At 45.6% G+C, this 16,783-nt stretch overlaps 1 protein-coding gene and 1 non-coding gene across 5 annotated transcripts in view; both read right to left on the reverse strand.

Annotated features, from left to right (window-relative positions):
• Gmeb1 (glucocorticoid modulatory element binding protein 1) overlaps positions 1-3,253 on the reverse strand; it is a 45,384-nt gene extending 42,131 nt beyond the window's left edge. For 2 of the 4 annotated variants that reach the window (XM_046469422.2, XM_046469419.2), the window contains exon 1: positions 2,526-2,634. The gene's annotated coding sequence lies outside the window, so the exon portion shown is untranslated. Of the gene's footprint in view, positions 1-2,525; positions 2,635-2,916; positions 3,046-3,115 lie in introns of those variants that run through there. The other 2 variants (XM_046469420.2, XM_046469421.2) reach the window with 2 other exon arrangements.
• A 10,666-nt stretch (positions 3,254-13,919) lies between these two features.
• Positions 13,920-14,053, reverse strand: LOC124075466 (U11 spliceosomal RNA). The gene has a single exon (XR_006846077.1). It is a non-coding gene; the product is annotated as a U11 spliceosomal RNA (small nuclear RNA).
• Positions 14,054-16,783: the final 2,730 nt, after the last annotated feature.

The raw sequence follows: 16,783 nt of genomic DNA on the forward strand, positions 1-16,783 counted from the left end.
GCCTCAGCCTCCTGAGTAGCTAGGATTGTAGGTGGGTGCCACCACAACAGGCTACTGAATTAAATTCATTTTTGTGTGTCCTGAAAACCAATGTCTAAAATATGGCATGATGTAATGGTTAAAATAAGCACAAATGTTGTTGCATCATTGTAGAAAGATTGGAATTGGTGGTTGAAAAATAATAATACTCTGAAAATTTCTAACCCCAGAATATAATTTATTCCACACTTTATTGCAACTTTTAGACCATACAGTGTACTCTAAAGAAATGTCCAAGTTGAGCCAGGCTCAGTGGCATACATCTGTACCCACTGACTCAGGAGGCGGAGGCTGAGGCAGGAGACACAAATTTAAGGCTAGCCAGGGTAATTTAGGAGACCTTGTCTCAAAATAAAAAATAAAAGGGCTGGGGCATACTCAGGGCTGGGTTCAGTCCGCAGTACCACACACCAAAAATAAATAAATAAGAAGAAAATTTTAAAAGAGATTTCTAAATTGAAACTTTATTATTACTTAAGGAGGAAATCCTTTAATCCCCGCCCCCCTTCATTCTTTATTCCTTTTCCAGCCTGTAATAGATGATTTAGAGTGCAGAGTGCTACCAGATGTAATGAAGCCAACAGGCATATCACACAGAACTGTTATGAGGGAATTATCCAGAGTAAATTAAGTTCTGGATATGTCATAGATTGGAGACCATAGGTATTTAGGGAAGCAATGGAGTAAGAGTTCTTTGGCAAGTCATTCCACTACAGTCCAGGGGTTAGGGCTCAAACTAAACCAATGAAGTTGAGAAGTTAGCCATTCAATGCATTTGCTGAGGTAAAATATAAGTCATCATTTAAACCAGTAAACAGTAAATATACATAATTGGGATAAGGCTAACAGACTAATAAATACAGTCTAACCACTTAATTAAAAAGTCCCATAGGCTGGCACAGGAGCACATGCTTGTAATCACAGCAACTCAGGAGGTTGAGGCAGAAGGATCCCAAGTTCGAGGGCAGCCTCAGCAATTTAGCAAGACCCTGTGTAAAAATAAAAGGAGCACGCCTGTATCCCAGCAACTCCAGAGGCTGAGACAGGAGAATCTTGAGTTCCAAGCCAGCCTCAGGAAGGGCGAGGCACTAAGCAACTCAGTAAAACCCTGTTTTTAAATAAAATACAAAAAAAGCCTGGGGATGTGGCTCAGCAGTTGAGTACCCCTGAGCTCAATCCCTGGTACCCCCCAAAAAATAAAAAAATAAAATAAAAAAGGGCTGGGGAGGTATCCCTGGTTTCAACCAGTACATAAAGAAAGAATTCCACAAATGCACTTTGGTAATTACTAGCAGAGGCGAGGAGAGGAGGACAGGAAGAAAACTCAATTTCTTGGTTCTCCTAAAGACACCATTGGAAGCCTGCTCTGTGTTTGCTATTTCTCTTATTCTGAGATAATTCGGGGCTTCTCCTGCTTCTTGGACTACCAAGCCTTCTTCAGATCCCTAGTTCAAGTCTGGTGGATCCCTCTCCCAAGTCCTTCACATAGCCTCCTCTGCCCTCATCTATCTGGCACCTCAAGTAGATGACACTTGGTCAATTCCCAGGTCATTTCAGAAAGCAGGGGTACCCTCAGTTTTTCCTCAATTATCTTCTCCCCAGCCCTCAAACCATACATTTCCCTCTTTCCTGACAGAAGACCACCCTATTCTCTGCCTGTGCATCCGGAGACACTCCATTCCGACCCTCAGAGATGGACCCCCCTCGTTCCTACTTCAGCAGGTTTCAGGTGTCTTCCCACCGACTCTATCTGTGGGCCTGCTCTCTCCCTTGTCTCTTGCCCTTGGAAAAGGACCTGCCTCCTGTCCCTTTGGCTGCATCGCCGAGGCCTCAAACGCGCCCCTCGGATGAAGTTTGGGCCCTCCTTTCCTCAGCAGGACCCCTTCTCGGCTCTCGCTGCCACCGACGCTCCGAGGGTCTCCCGCGAGCGGCATCGGGGCTTCCCTCCCCTCTGCCTCCTCCCGGGCGGGCGCCAGGCCCCTCCCAGCTACTCATCGAAGGGCCGGAGCTCACGGACCCCGCCCGTGGAGGTACCCCGGGCACCCCCGACCCCTCGCCCGGGTCCCGGGCGCCCGGACGTCTCGGTCTGGAGTAGCTCTGGCCCTCCAGGCCCCTCGGCCGAGGACTTCCGGGCCCCTCGGTCCGGGGGCGCGGGACCCCCCACCCCGTGTCGGGCTCGCCGGCCCCGCCGGCCTGGTCCCCGGGACCCGAGCACACGCAGCGCGGCCGGCCGCGCTGGGGGTGGCCCGGCTGCTCGGGCGGACCCAGCGGCAGCGTCCCCCCACCCCCCCGCGGCGCCGCGACGTCCGCTCGCTCCCCGGCGGCGGCGGCGGCACGCACAGGGCGTGGGGAGGCGCCCGCGGAGGCAGCAGCCCCCCGCCCCCTGCGCGCCCGCCCGCCCTCGCCGGCCGCCGCGCGGCCCCCGCGCCAGCCCCCCCGCCCCCACCCCACCCCGCGCCCGCGCGCCCACCCCTCCCCCTCCTCACCGTCTCCGTCGGGCGGGCGGGCGGCGAGCGGCCAGGGCGGGCGGGCGACGGAGCATGCGCAGAGGCCGCCACGGCTGCTACCGCCACCGCCGCCGCCAGGCCGGGCTTCAACACTTCCGGCCGCCGCCGCCGGCGAGCTGGCGCCTTAAAGGGGACGCGTCCCTATTTGCCAGCCCCGCCGAGGATAAACCTCGGCCCTGGGATATGGGCTTTTCGTGAGCAGGGGGTCTTCAGCCCTTGAAAGGCAGTATTGGAAAGGTCGCTAGTGACCCCAGGAACTCTTCTCCCCCCACACACTTTGTAAGGCCTAAGTTAAAGAATAACCTCATCCACAATCAGGGACCAGCCAGGTTTCTCTACTCCTCTGGAGGACTCTATCCCGTTTACCTACCCAAATCCTATTTGATGCAGTATATAGCTTATCAGATCTTCAAGTTATCATCCAATTATCAATTTGAATCAAAAGATCCGGTGGAGGAGGGGAGAAGCATGCCTGTAATCCCCGTGACTCGAGGCTGAGACAGGAAAAGTGCAAGTTCCAGGCCATCCTGGGTAGTTTAAGACCCAAAATGAAAAGGGCTGGGATGTACCTCAGTGGCAGGGCACTTGCTCAGTGTGCGCGAGGTCTTGGGTTCAATCCCCAGCACGGCGCGGGGCGGGAATCTGGCTGAGCAAGCCCCTTACGTGTGACTCAGGCTTGTGCGCTAGGGCTTTCCTACTTGTGAGGTTCTGGTTTCAACTCCTGACTTATCTGTTGGAACTTTAACGACTCCGGAGGAGTGACTTGGCAGCTCTAAACCTGTTTTCCAAAAGGCATAATGTGTATGTAACAAATAAATGATACATCAGAAGTGCTTAGGAAAGTTTCTGGGATCAGTAATAATAACTAACAAGTATTAAAACCCCATGACCAGGCTTTGGGGGAGATGCCTTTGTTTAGTATAAGCCTCACAAAAACTGTGTTAAATAGATGAAGTTCTTTTCACTACCATTTAACAGATTAAAACGAAAGAAAAGAAAACATGAGAAGCTAAATGGGATAGCCAGGATGTAAACTTCTTTCATCAGAGTACAGGGTTATAACTACGAAGGTGGTTGCTATTATGAGTAGGAAATCTTCGTGGTGCTTTCTTGTAATCCTAGCAATTTGGGAGGTTGATGCAAGATGATCACAAATTCAAGGTCAGCTCCTCAGTGTTTAAGCAAAACCCTGTCTCAAAACAAAAATAGAGGAGGTGGCTCAGTGGTAAAGTGCCCCTGAGTTCAATTAATTAAAATTAATTAATTAATTAATAATATGTGCAAAGACAAAGAAATGAGAAATGAAGCTGAAGAGGGAAGCAATAGGGATTGAACCTAGAGTTTCCAACATAGTAAGCACACACACTGCCACAGAGCTACATCTCCAGCCCCTTGATTATTTATTTTTATTGTTGACAGGGTATTTCATTGTGTTGCCTATGCTGTCCAGGCTGGCCTCAAACTTGCCATCCTCCTGCCTCAGCCTTCCAAGTAACTAGAATTACAGGCATCTGCCACCATGCCTGGCTCATGGAATTTTGAAATCCTTTCCACCTGCACAGCCAACACCCAGCTCCAGCCCACAGAACTTTAGAAATTTTCTAGTGGTTAGCACCCCACCCACCCCATCCCCAAATGTTATTGTCCTAGGGCAAGTAATCTGTGAAGGAGATAAAAAGTCAAATTATGTTTCCTCCCAGTTAAAAACCCCTCAGGGCCTTATCACTTGCTGTTCCCTCTTCAAGGAGAGTTCCTCCCTCAGGTCTTCAGAGCTGGTTCTCATCTTTCATTCCTCTCATGCCTTCCCTGGTTCCCAGCACAGGTCAGGTCCCACCCAAATAGTTCTCTATTATTGCCATCTCTGGTTCCATCAGGACCTACTATTTCAGGGCAAAGACAGCATCTGAGAGAATTCCTTCCCCAGGTCCTAGTTATTTTCTCTCACATTTCCCTGCTTACCTATATAACAACCTTCACAATTTCTTCCCCCCCCCTTTTTTTTTTGTTTGTTTGTTTGTTTGTTTGTGGTGTTGAGGATTGAACCCAGGACTTTGAACATGCTAGGCAAGGGCTCTACCATTGAGCCACATCCCCAGATCTCCCAGGTTTTATTTTGTTTGTTTTTTTCAAATGGGGTCTTGCTATATTATCCAGGGTAGTTTACAGCTCCTGGCCTCAAGCTATTTTCCCACCTGAGCCTCCTGAATAGCTGGAATTACAGGCCTGTGACATGGCACCTGGCTAATCCTCACAATTTCAAATCCCCTAGATTATATATTTATCTATTGTACATCAATCTCTATCACCTATCCACACAATGTTTGAAACAGAGTTCATTGCATGCAGAAAAATTAAGAAAGAAAATATGAGACCTCAGGTGTAGTGGTGCATGCCTAATTCCAGCTACATGGGAAACTGTGGCAGGAGGATCACAAGTTCTAGGCCAGCCTAGGCAACTTAGTAAGACCCTGTCTCAAAATTCAATGTACACTGGGCACGGTGGCACACGCCTGTAATCCCAAGTCTCAGGAGGCTGAGGCAGGAGAATCTCAAGTTCAAAGCCAGCCTCAGCAACTTAGCAAGGCCCTAAGCAACTCAGTAAGATCCTGTCTCTAAATAAAATTTAACAAGGGCTGGGGATGTGACTCAGTGATTAAGTGCCCCTGGGTTCAATCCCTGGTACCAAAAACGTAAGTAAATGAATATTAAAAGGAGTGGGGATGTAACTCGGTGACATGATGTCCCTGGTTCAATCCCCAGTACTGAAAAAAGAAAAAGGGGGAAAATTATATTGTCTGGATGGGGTGCTGGAGGTGTAGAGTTCATGCTTAGCATGCATGGATTAAGTTCAATCCTCAGCAACAAAACAAACAAACAAACAAACCAAACAAACTGCAAAGAGGAAAGACCAGGAAAAGGAATCTGTGGGAAGACTGCTATGATCATCCAGGCAAGAAAGAGCAAGGGCCTTATGCAACACAAGGTGAGAAAGCACATCAGCAGTAAAATATCTTAAGCTAGAGTGGCAATGACAGAGGGTCCTTCATATTTGGTGCAGACATGGTTCCAAAGTTCTCCACAAGCATGATTTGGAGCTTATTACAAATCCAAACGTGGCAGTGTCAAAATGACACTGATGATTTTGCCTGCTTTGCAATAATACCCCTTGGAGATGTTACTGTCTCATGGTATTCAGCTTCCTTTTCTCTGCAGGCTTTAAAACCTGAGAAGAGTCTGGTGTGGAGGTGTACACCTACAATCCTTCCGACTCAGGAGGCTGAGGCAGGAGGTTCTCAAATTCAAAGATAGCCTCAGCAACTTAGCAGGGCCCTAAGAAACTTAGCAAGACCCTGTCTTAAAAGAAAAAAAATAAATAAACAAAACATGGGTGGTTGGGCGTGTGGCTCAGTGTTTAAGCACCCTTGGGTTCAATCCCTGGGGAAGGAAGGAAGGGAGGAAGGGAAGAAAGGAGGGTAGGAAGGGAAAAGAGGGACGGTAGGATGGGAAGGGAGGGAAGGGAGGGAGGAAGGGAGAAAGAAAAGGAAGGAGGGATGGAGAGGGGGAGGGAGGAAAGAAAGTCTAAGAAGGGGCTGGGGATGTGGCTCAAGCGGTAACGCGCTCGCCTGGCATGCATGGGGCGCTGGGTTTGATCCTCAGCACCACATAAAAATAAAATAAAGATGTTGTGTCCACCAAAATCTAAAAAATAAATATTAAAAAAAAGAAAGCCTAAGAAGAACATATCAGCAATGAGCCCATGTGCTTCAGACTTTGTTCAAAATTAGAACCATAGGCATTAGTAACAGACCAGATTTGAGGGGCAGAGGTGAGAAAGGGTCAAGAAAGACCCTAAATGAAGGAACGAAGCACAAAGAGTTGGTTTGGCGAGTTGGGGATTGAGGAAAGGTAGAAATGTGAGTCACTTCAGACTGTGGAGCCTGGGGTGCTGTTGAGACATCCAGATGAAGGTGTCCAGAGGAATTGGATTGACTGGTCTCAGGCAAGAGGCCAAGGCTGGAATTTGGGACCTGTTGTGTAGATGAGACAACCAACCTCAAGAGTGGATGAGGTCACTGAGGAGGGTGTGCAGAGAGGGTGAGGACCAGAGGCTCAAACCTAGGCAGCACCAAGACTTAGGGAACCTGCAGGACACACCCAAAAGTTGTATCCCTAGACAGAGAGGAGACAGGAAGCCCACTGGGCAGCCAGGGAGTTTCCAGAAGGAGATAACACCAATATTAGAAACTGCAGAGTGCCCTGGCAAGGAAAAGGAGTAGCCATTGGATTTGACAAATGAGAGGTCATTGCTGATCCTTCAGAGGCAGGGTCCCCTGGGGCTGAGGATATAGCTTAGTTGGTAGAGTGTATGCCTTGCATGCACTAAGGCCCTGGGTTCAATCCCCAGCACCAAAAAACAAACCAAACAGAAGTGGGGTCCCCTCTGAGGTTGAAGAGGATGCCAGAGTATAAAGGATCACGTAGGAAATAGAAAAAGTGCAGAGTGAGTGGCTATAACTCTTTAATTTTTTTTTTTTTTTTTTTTTTTTTGCTACAGTTGGGATGGTAGTGCAAGTGCAAGACTATAATCCCAGTGACACAGGAGGGTGAGGCAGGAGGATCACAAGTTCCGGGCCAGCCTTAGCAACTTAGTGAGACCCTGCATCAAAATAAAAAAGGGCTGGGGATGTGGCTCAGTGGTAAATTGCCCCTAAGTTAAATCCCCAGCACCAAGAAAATTGCAAAATACATGAAAGGATGCTATTTCATTTTAATCTTTTTTCCGTGATTTTTTTTTTGTATCGGGGATTGGACTCAGGGGCGTTCAACCACTAAGCCACTTTTGGTTTGTTTTTGGTGCTGGGGATTGAACCCAGGGCCTTGTGCATGCAAGGCAAGCACTCTGCCAACTGAGCTATATCCCCAGCCCTTTGTGTGTGTGTGTTTATTATTTAGAGACAGGGTCTCACTGAGTTACTTAGTGCTTACCTATTGCTGAGGCTGGCTTTGAACTTGTGATCCTTCTGTCTCAGCCTCCTGAGTCACTGGGATCAGAGACATGTGCCACCAGGGCTGGCCCCATTTTCCATGCAATTATTCCTTTTACCTTGATGAATTATCATAAAGACACAATTTCACATTACACTTTTTTTTCCCCTCACTAAACGCTGTTCTCTAAACATTGAACTTTCTTCTCCTTCTCTTTTTTGTTTCTTCCTTTTTCTGTTCTTTTCTTTTTTTCCCCTAGTGTTGGGGATAAAATCCAGAAGCTCAAAACTCAGGGCCTCAAGCATGCTGGGCAAGTGCCATACCACTGAGATACTCCCAGCCCTCTTCTTTTTCAATATGAAAGATGCTTGGATACTTGGGCCACCAGTCTGCTTCCTGTCCTTCAGCATTCTAGGGATAGGTCTGATCAAAGACTAATTTTGTTTAGGAGATGATTCTGTTCATTTGGGTGAATATAAAAGCCAAACAGTGGAAATACCTGTGGGGGAAGTCATCAGTGTTAGAAGAGCTCTGTGTGGGATATTGAAAGACACCCAGTTTCCTTTAGAGAGCCTGTGGGTGTAAGCTGAACATGGTCCCCCAGTGGCTGCAAGCCAGTGTGTCAACAGCAAAGAGACTGAGGGGGGTAATGTCCAGGCTTGCTGAGAGCTTGCTAGCCTCCATATACTGCCCTAAAGGCTTAGATGTCCAACCTCACAGGTCCTGTTATTAATCTGTCTTGGAGAAGTTAGGCTACATTCCCATGTTTGCACATCTAGGTAGTGGCTAGATGGGAGCTGAGCATGCCCTCCAGAGCCCATGCTCCTAATTACTCCTCAATTGGAAGTGCCTGTCCCTAGCAGTACGTAGAATCGTTTGGGAATATTGTAAAAAATACTCATATCAGGGCCCACCCTAGATGAACTCAGGTAAGATTTCTGTGGATGGGGCACAGTCGTGAAGTAAGTTATTTATTTATTTATTTTTGAGACAGGTCTCACTGTTGTCTAGGCTGGCCTTGAACTCTTGGATTCAATCTTCCTGCCTCAGCCTCCCAGATAGTTGGGACTACAGGTATGGACTACCATGCCTAGCTTATGATTTTTTTTTTTTTTTCAGTACCAGGGATGGAACCCAGGAGCACTTACGACTAAGTTGCTGAGGGTGGCCACAAATTTGTGATGCTCTTGCCTCAGCCTCCCAAGTCACTGGGGTTATAGGCAAGAGCCACCACTTTTTTTTTTGGTGGTGGTACCGGTGTAGGAACACAGGTCCTTGCATAAATTAGGTAAGTACTCTACCACTGAGCTACATTCCTATTGCCCTTCTGAGACAGGGTCTTGCTAAGTTGCCCAAACTGGCCTTATACTTGTGATCGTGGTGCCTCAGCTTCCTGAGAAGCTGGGAGTATAGGTTTGTGCTACCACACCTGGTACAGCTTATGAATATTTTTAAAATGCCCTAAGATGACTGCCATGGCCAACTAAGTTGAGAACCACAGCTCTTAAGTATGTTAATTACATGCCAAGTAATAATGAGAGCAGCAGCAATAATAATAGCCAATCCTGAGCACCAGGCCCTATTTTAAATGTTATGTGTGTGTGTGTGTATGTGTGTGTATATATATATATATTTATCCCCAGAAAGTAGGTACTAGTAGTGTCCCCACTTCACAGTCAGAAAAACTGAGTTTGCACAGTTGCTAAGTAGTAGTAAAGCCAAAATTTGGGCTCCTTGCTATAGTTCATGCTATGGCCTGACCATTCAATTTCCTGAGATCAGCTGCTCAGAGAGTTAGGAGTAAAATTAGCCAACATCACTTGAGTCATTTCTCTATGCTGGTACAATGCTAGGAAATTTCCCAGAGGTGGAATTCCAAACAGGGAATTTCCCTTCTAGGTGATTTCGAGATTGGAAATCAGCAGAGCTGCCATTCTTGCTGAGTCTATCTGGTGTCCAACTTTGGTTCTAGGTCAGCTTTTCCTCTTCTGTGGTGTTAACTCCTTCTTGCCCAGGCCAGAGGTTAAAACTCCAGCATGTCCAGGTTGGGGCCTGTGGGAGACCAATCTTGCACGTGACTGGGTCACACTCTCTGGCTGGGTGCTGAGGCTCTCAGTCACAGAAATGTGGCAGAGCTTTCCCTACCCTTCTTGGGTTTGAGGGTCAGTGTCTGGTGCATGGGTGTGTCTTGCTACAGCCCCATGGGTGAAGCTATGCTCACCTGTTCCTTAGTAATATAATCCCTTGCCCTGTTTAGGATAGAATCTTCCATGGAAGTGCCTTGCATGTGTCCCCTTCTCTTACTGTGCCCTTGGGTGTGGCCTACCCAGGTGTCAGTCAACCTTCTGACAGTGGACGTCATGAAGATACTCAGCCCCCTGAATCCTGACCCCTTGCCTCATTTGAATAGCTTCTCCTCAATAAAAGGGGTCAGTGCGTGCTCTCACTCTCTCTCTTCCTGAGGACCCTTAAGGTCAGAGGAACCCTCTCAGCGACCCCAAAGAAAAAGGTATTTGTGTCTCTTGTGTGGTTATTTTGCGCAGCCCAGTTAGCCCAGTTCAACTGGAGTTACCCCTGAGCCTTTTAGTCGTGAGAACAGAAATCTGGCAGGGGCCTTGAGTGGGATCTGTGGCAATTCTGTTGGAGTTGGGGACCAGCCAAAGTTTGGGTCATCTGGAGAGGAAGCAGCTCCTTTGCTGAATTGCTGTGTCTTTCCCATTTCTGTGCCCGTTGTGGCCAGAGTATCTTTGGAAGAGGAGGTGGAAATCTTGGATGTTATTTGGTATCTCTGAATTTATAAATGTTGATGTCCAGTTAAGACAAACAGAACAGGGGCTGGAGTTTGGCTCAGTGGTGGAGTGCTAGCCTAGCATGCATGAGGCACTGGGTTTGATCATCAGCACCACATAAAAATTAAAGATATGGTGTTCACCTAAAACTAAAAAAACAGAACAAAAAAAAAAAAAAAAAAAAAAAAACAGAACAAACATCAAGAGTCAGCTGGTGCATTGGCCTATCCCTGTAATCTCAGAGACCCTTTAGACTGAGGCAGGAGGATCATAAATTCAAGGCCAGACTCAGCAATTTAAGCAAGGCTCTAAACAACTTAGCAAGACCCTGTCTCAAAATTAAAAATTAAAAAAGATCTCAGAGTATAGTTCAGTGATAGAGTATCCCTGGGTTCAATCCTTAATACTGCAAAAAAAAAAAAAAAAAAAAAAAGTCATCGGGGTTCTCCATTACTCATCTACAAAGAGAAATGACCTGGTGTGCCCAGGTGGCAGCTTCTCTTCCCAGGTATTCACCTCTGGCCTGGAACAGTTTCCAACTGCCTGAGCTGCTGCTGACTCTCCCAACTCAACATTCCCACAGCATAATTCATCTTTCTCTTTCCCATTCTCCTTGGATGGCCCCCCAAAACCTGCTTTTCCTCCCATGTCCCCTACGTCAGAGAATAGTGCTTCCATCTCAATTACTTCTCACGGACCCCCATAATACCTCTTTTCTGAACCCCACTTAGTCTGGACCTTCCTTACCTGCCTTGGTTTCAGCCAGAGCCTCAGAATTGGTCGCCCTACTTCCTGTTCTGCGGCCTTGAATCTTCAGTGTTTAACCTTCCGCTAGCCTCCTGTCCCCTTAGAATAAAATCTGAACTCATCAGTCTACATGTCCCTACCTGACCCGGCATTGGGATATTCTCTTGACTGTGTCCCTCTGCTGTGTCCCAATTGCCTCCTCAATGTTCCTTCAACATGTGGATTCTGTGGTCCTTGCTGGAACTGTCCCCCAGGCCTGGCATACTCTTCCTCCAGACTCCAGCTGCCTCCTCCTGTCTCCCAGAACCTCCCTGTTCTCACAGTCTCAAGTTTTGCCCAGTTTCTTTCTGCATCTCTTGTAAGGCCCTCACCCATTCCTTAGCTGGCTCATTCCTGTCTGAACCAGTTCCCCCACCACCACAATGTATATTCTAAAATGGAATATCCATTAGAGCAAGGACAAAGTCATATTAGTCACAGGATAACACCTAGATCCTAGAACATTGCCTGGTACACAGAGAACACTAAAAAAAAAAAAAAAATGTTTATTTAGGACTTCCTGCGCTTTTGTGTCTGTCTCTCCACCCCCCCACAGTTTACCCTTCCCTAATGCATCATCCACATTCCCAGAAGCCAGAAACCACTAACAGATGGGGAGTGAATCAGAAAAGAAGGCAGAGGGATAAAGGGAGGAAGTTTTGGCAGTTGGTGAAAAAAAACAAAACAAAACAAAAAAACAAAAAACCCAGGTGGATCACCTCCTTCCCCATCCCAGCCCCAGCCCTACCCTGACACCCAGTCCACTACCAGGACCCAAAGCAAAAAGCCAATTTCTGGTTTGGGAGTCCTGGAGTACAAGACTCAAGTCCTGCTGGCCCTGTGACCTTGAACTAGTCTCTGCTTCTGCCTGTTTTCTTTCTTTCTTGTACTGGGGATTGACCTCAAGATCCTTTATCATTTAGCTACATTGCCAGCCCTTTCTATTTTTTGAGACAGGGTCTTGTTGAGTTGCATAAGGCCTTGCTAAGTTAAAGCTGCCCTCAAACTTGTGATCTTCCTGCTCAGCCTCCCAAATTGCTGGGATTACAGCCACCACACGTGGCTTTCAGCTTGCTTACTTTCTTTCTTTTTTCCCCCTAGTATCAGAGAATGAACCTAGAGGTACTTAATCACTGAACCACATCTCTAGCCCTTTTTATTTTCTTATTTTGAGACAGGTCTCACTAAGTTTCTTAGGACCTCACTAAATTGCTGAGGCTGGCTTTAAACTTGCAATCCTCCTCTCAGCCTTCTGAGCTCTTGGATTACAGGCATGCGCCACCGAACCCAGCCATTTAGCCATTTTTATTTATGTATTTTGCAGTGCTCAGGATCCAATCCAGGATCTTCCACATGTGGGGAAAGCACCTCGTGTATGCTAAGCAAGTACTCTACCAGTAAGATACAACCCAGCCCCTATTAGCAAATTATTATTGTTTTTTAACCTATGTATGTATATAGTAGTACTGGAAATGGAACTCTGGAGCAAATTCCACCACAGCCCTTTTCATTTTTTTTTTTAGTCATTTAAAAATATAAAATTCAAAGAAGATAAAAACAGAAAAAAAATTATATGTGTGTGTGTGTGTGTGTGTGTGTGTGTGTGTATATATATATATATATATATATATATATTTTTTTTTTTTTTTTTTTCCCCATTCAGTGGCATTAAGGACATTCATATTGTTGTGCAAAAATTATCCATCTCCATCTCCGGAACTTTTGCATCATCCCAAACAGAAATTCTGTGTATCCATTGAAGGTAGCTTCCACTCCACCTCCTCTCTCCTTTTCCCTAGAAACCATTATTATTTCTTTGAATTTGACTTTTCTAGTTACCTCATGTAAGTGGTATCATATACACTTGCCCTTCTGCGTCTGACTTGTCTCATTAAACAAGTCTTCAAGGTTCATCCAAGTTGTACCAAGTTATAAGGTGTCCGTGCTTTTATTACTTCCAGGGAAGCACTTCTACCACTAAGCTTCATCGAAAAGCCCCTTCCTGTCTCCCCCTCCTCTTTTCCCTCCCGCTTCCCCCTCCCCTCCCTTGACGGAAGGGAACTATATATACACTTCCCTCCCCTCCCTATATTCTCCTTTTTGGACAAGGTCTCAATAAATTGGTTAGGGAACTTCCTAAATTGAATGAACTCAGGATCCTCCAGCTTCAGCCTTCCGAATCCCTGGGATTAAAGGCCAGCCTTGTTTTGTTTTTTTAAAATAGTACTTCGCTAAAATGTTGAGACTACTCTCAAGTTTGGAATCCTCTCACAGGAGTCTCAGGAGTTGCGCAAAAATTATGCACCTCCGGAACTCGCCAATACGCCTGACCCAAGTACTTATTTTTAATTGCTGAAATCTTTTTTTTTTTTTTTTTTTTTTTAAATCTTTTTTTTTTTTTTTTTTTAAGAGAGACAGAGAACTTTTAATATTTACTTTTTAGTTTTCGGCGGACACAACATCTTTGTTTGTATGTGGTACTGAGGATCGAACCCGAGCCGCACGCATGCCAGGCGAGCGCGCCTACCGCTTGAGCCACATCCCCAGCCCTAATTGCTGAAATCTTGTCTAGCCAAGTGATGAGGATGACTTTGAACTCTCCGGCTTGAACGCCTAAGAGCACTCCCAAAGCACAATAACCGCAGGGACAAGAACAGGACTCTACTAAAATACTGGAACTGACTTCAACATCTACATCTATTCTTGGTTATCCTTACGCTAATTTCCTTAATTTTTTACCGTACTGCATATCCCAGACAGACTAAAACACAAAAAACTTGCCCCCACTCTCTTTCGTTGGCACAGCAGACTCAAGGGCGCCGGGACCAACGATCACCAGCTGCCCAAATACCAAAAAATTATGCTTCCGAAATCTCTTGATGTCGATTCCGCACGAAGAGCAATCGAGTTGCCCTACGTGTGCCACTCACGACAGAAGCCCTTTTTGCTTTAGAATGGTTAAACCAGAGAGCCGATGTCTTTCGATTCATCTTTTGGTAAAGGTGAAAAAAACAAGAGCGCAAATAACTTCCAATTCTACACTCCCAAAGCTAAGGAGGAAGTTCCAAAATCTTTTGAGGTGGAGGGAAATGTTCACATACAGAATCAATACTGTCCTTTCGATTTTTATTTAGAAGGAAAGGCAAGGACTTGAGTTAATATGCAAATATGAGCAGTGCTTGCTGGGAAGGTTTTGGAGGACAACCTTTCAGAAGCGAACCTGAGCTGCTGCAGGAGCAAGCGGGTTAGCGGTACCAGCAGCAATGCGCAGTGGAGTTCCTCCCTGTGGTTTTTTGCTTCTCACCTGAAGGGTCTCCCGTAGGAGGAGACGAATATCGGTGGTTATGGTTACCTAATGGGAACATACGAATCCCGACTTATCAAAATAGCAAACACGCAAACTTGGGTCACTAGTAGCCATTCACCCTAGATCTGCTTCTGCGGGAGTGCAGAGGAGGCATCACATGACTTAAGAGGGGAAAACTGGGAGCACTCTAAACTCCCAGGTGCCATCAAGTGATAAGCATAATGTCACAGTGTGCTCATATGATGGAAAGCTATTCGATGGAGTGAATTAGACATCAAAATAAGTTTGTTTTTTTTTTTTTTTTTTTTTTGGTTTTGGTTTTCTTTTTTGGTACCGAGGATTGAACTCAGAGGCACTCGACCACTGAGCCACATCCCCTGCCCCAGTTTGTATTTTATTTAGAGACAGGGTCTCACTGAGTTGCTTAGCACCTCGTTTTTGCTGAGTTTGGCTTTGAACTTGTGATCCTCCTGCTCAGTCTCCCCGGCCGCTGGGATTACAGGCACACCGGTTCCAAGCGGTAAGTTTTAATAAGGTAGAACGTGATACCGTTAATACAAAAAAATGAAGCAATATTGTACATGGAATGACTTAAGTAGATCAATGGCTAATTTTTTTAAAGTATGTAAAAATGATGTTGAAAGAGCACACAGGTTCACTAGCCCAAGCGACCCAGAAGGCTGACAGGATTTCAAGTTTGAGGTCAGCCTCAGCAACTGAGAACCTGTCTCAAAATAAAAAGGGTTGGGGATACAGCTCAGTGGTAAAGCAACCCTCCCCAGTACCAAAATATAATAAAGAGCACCCCCAGTGCAAAATCCAGTCCTAATATATTTTCTACAGCTGTATTTATATGTACAAATTTTTAAAAAAGATATGGAAGAACATAGACTGTTAGACATTTTTTTTCTTTTTTGTGGTGCTGGGGATTGAACCCAAGGCCTTGTGCAATTGAGGCAAGCATTCTACCAACTAGGTATATCCCCAGCCCTAGATATTTTACTTTTTAAAATCTATTTTAGGGGCTGGGCTATAGCTCAGTGGTAGAGCACTTGCCTAGCATGTGTGAGGCACTGGGTTCAATCCTTAGAACCACATAAAAATAAGTAAATAAAATAAAAGTATTATGTCTATCTACAATTAAAAAAATTTTTTAAAAAATCTATTTTAATAATGTATGGAGATTTCTATTCCTTAGAGTAGAAATTACAAGAGGCAACACAGAAATAGTTCTTACATTGTAATAGGAAGGAGAAGTATAGAAACTGGTGGGAAGTATACAGATGGGTGCTGTCGATTATTGGGGGTTCCTCCTATAATCTACCAGTGTTATTTTACTTTTTGGTACTGGGGATTGAACCAAAGGTTGCTTTACCACTAACTACATCTCCCTTCTTTATTATTTGAGACAGGGTCTTGGTAAGTTGCTTAGGGCCTCACTAAGTTACTGAGACTGGCCACAAACTTGCCATCCTCCTGCTTCAGCCTGCTGAATTGCTGGTATTACAAGTGTTCACCACTGCACCTGGCTACATTACTTTTTAAATGCAAATCATCACTGGGGTGTGGTGGTACACGCCTGTAATTCTAGAGGGGGGTGCTTGAGAAAGGAAGATTGTGATTCAAAGCCAGCCTCCTCAATTTGGCCAGCCCTAGGCAATTTAGCAAGACCTTGTCTCAAAACAAACAAATAAATAATAATAATAATAAAATTACAAATTCCCACTATAGTATACAGTCTGGCCTGAAATGAATTCCTGCTTACCTATTCAACCTCACTGTTTCTCCCTGTCACCTACTAAGATTTGGTCCTTGACTAAGTTATTTCCTAACCTAGAGCTTTCACTCAAGTTCCTTCATCACTAAGATAGATAAGCCTAACTTATTGTGGTTCTTTTTTACCCTTTCGTGCATTTGGCCTAGATTGTGAACTCTCCAAGGACAAGGATGTCTGTCTTAGCCACTAGTATGTATCCAGCAAAACGTTTGGCACCCAATAAGACAATAAACATTTGTTGAATGGATGCATATACATTCAAGTAAGGTATTAAAAAGACAAACAGGAGTTCGACAACAAAAGCTGACATGCCAAGAGAACAGTGGCAGGAAAATAAGGCTAGGGAAGACAGCAGGTTGGCACCTAATGGTGATGAGGCCTTGAATCTGAGAATCTGGTTCTAGTATCAGGGTAGAGGGTGGTTTGGGAACATTGTGGGGTCAAGGATGGGAAGATATAAAGACAGGGCAAGTTGCTGCACCCATTTTTTTCCCCAATTCCTGCTGGCAGCTACTGTTTCAAGCTCTGGGCTGTCACAGACCTTTATACATTGTTTGTAAGTTGTTTTCCATTTTACCGAGGATCCCGCAAA

The sequence above is a fragment of the Marmota monax genome, unplaced genomic scaffold (assembly GCF_021218885.2).
Source record: "Marmota monax isolate L192 unplaced genomic scaffold, Marmota_monax_Labrador192_F-V1.1 WCK01_AAM20220418_F8-fsc00008, whole genome shotgun sequence".
In the NCBI taxonomy this organism is placed as follows: Eukaryota; Metazoa; Chordata; class Mammalia; order Rodentia; family Sciuridae; genus Marmota; species Marmota monax.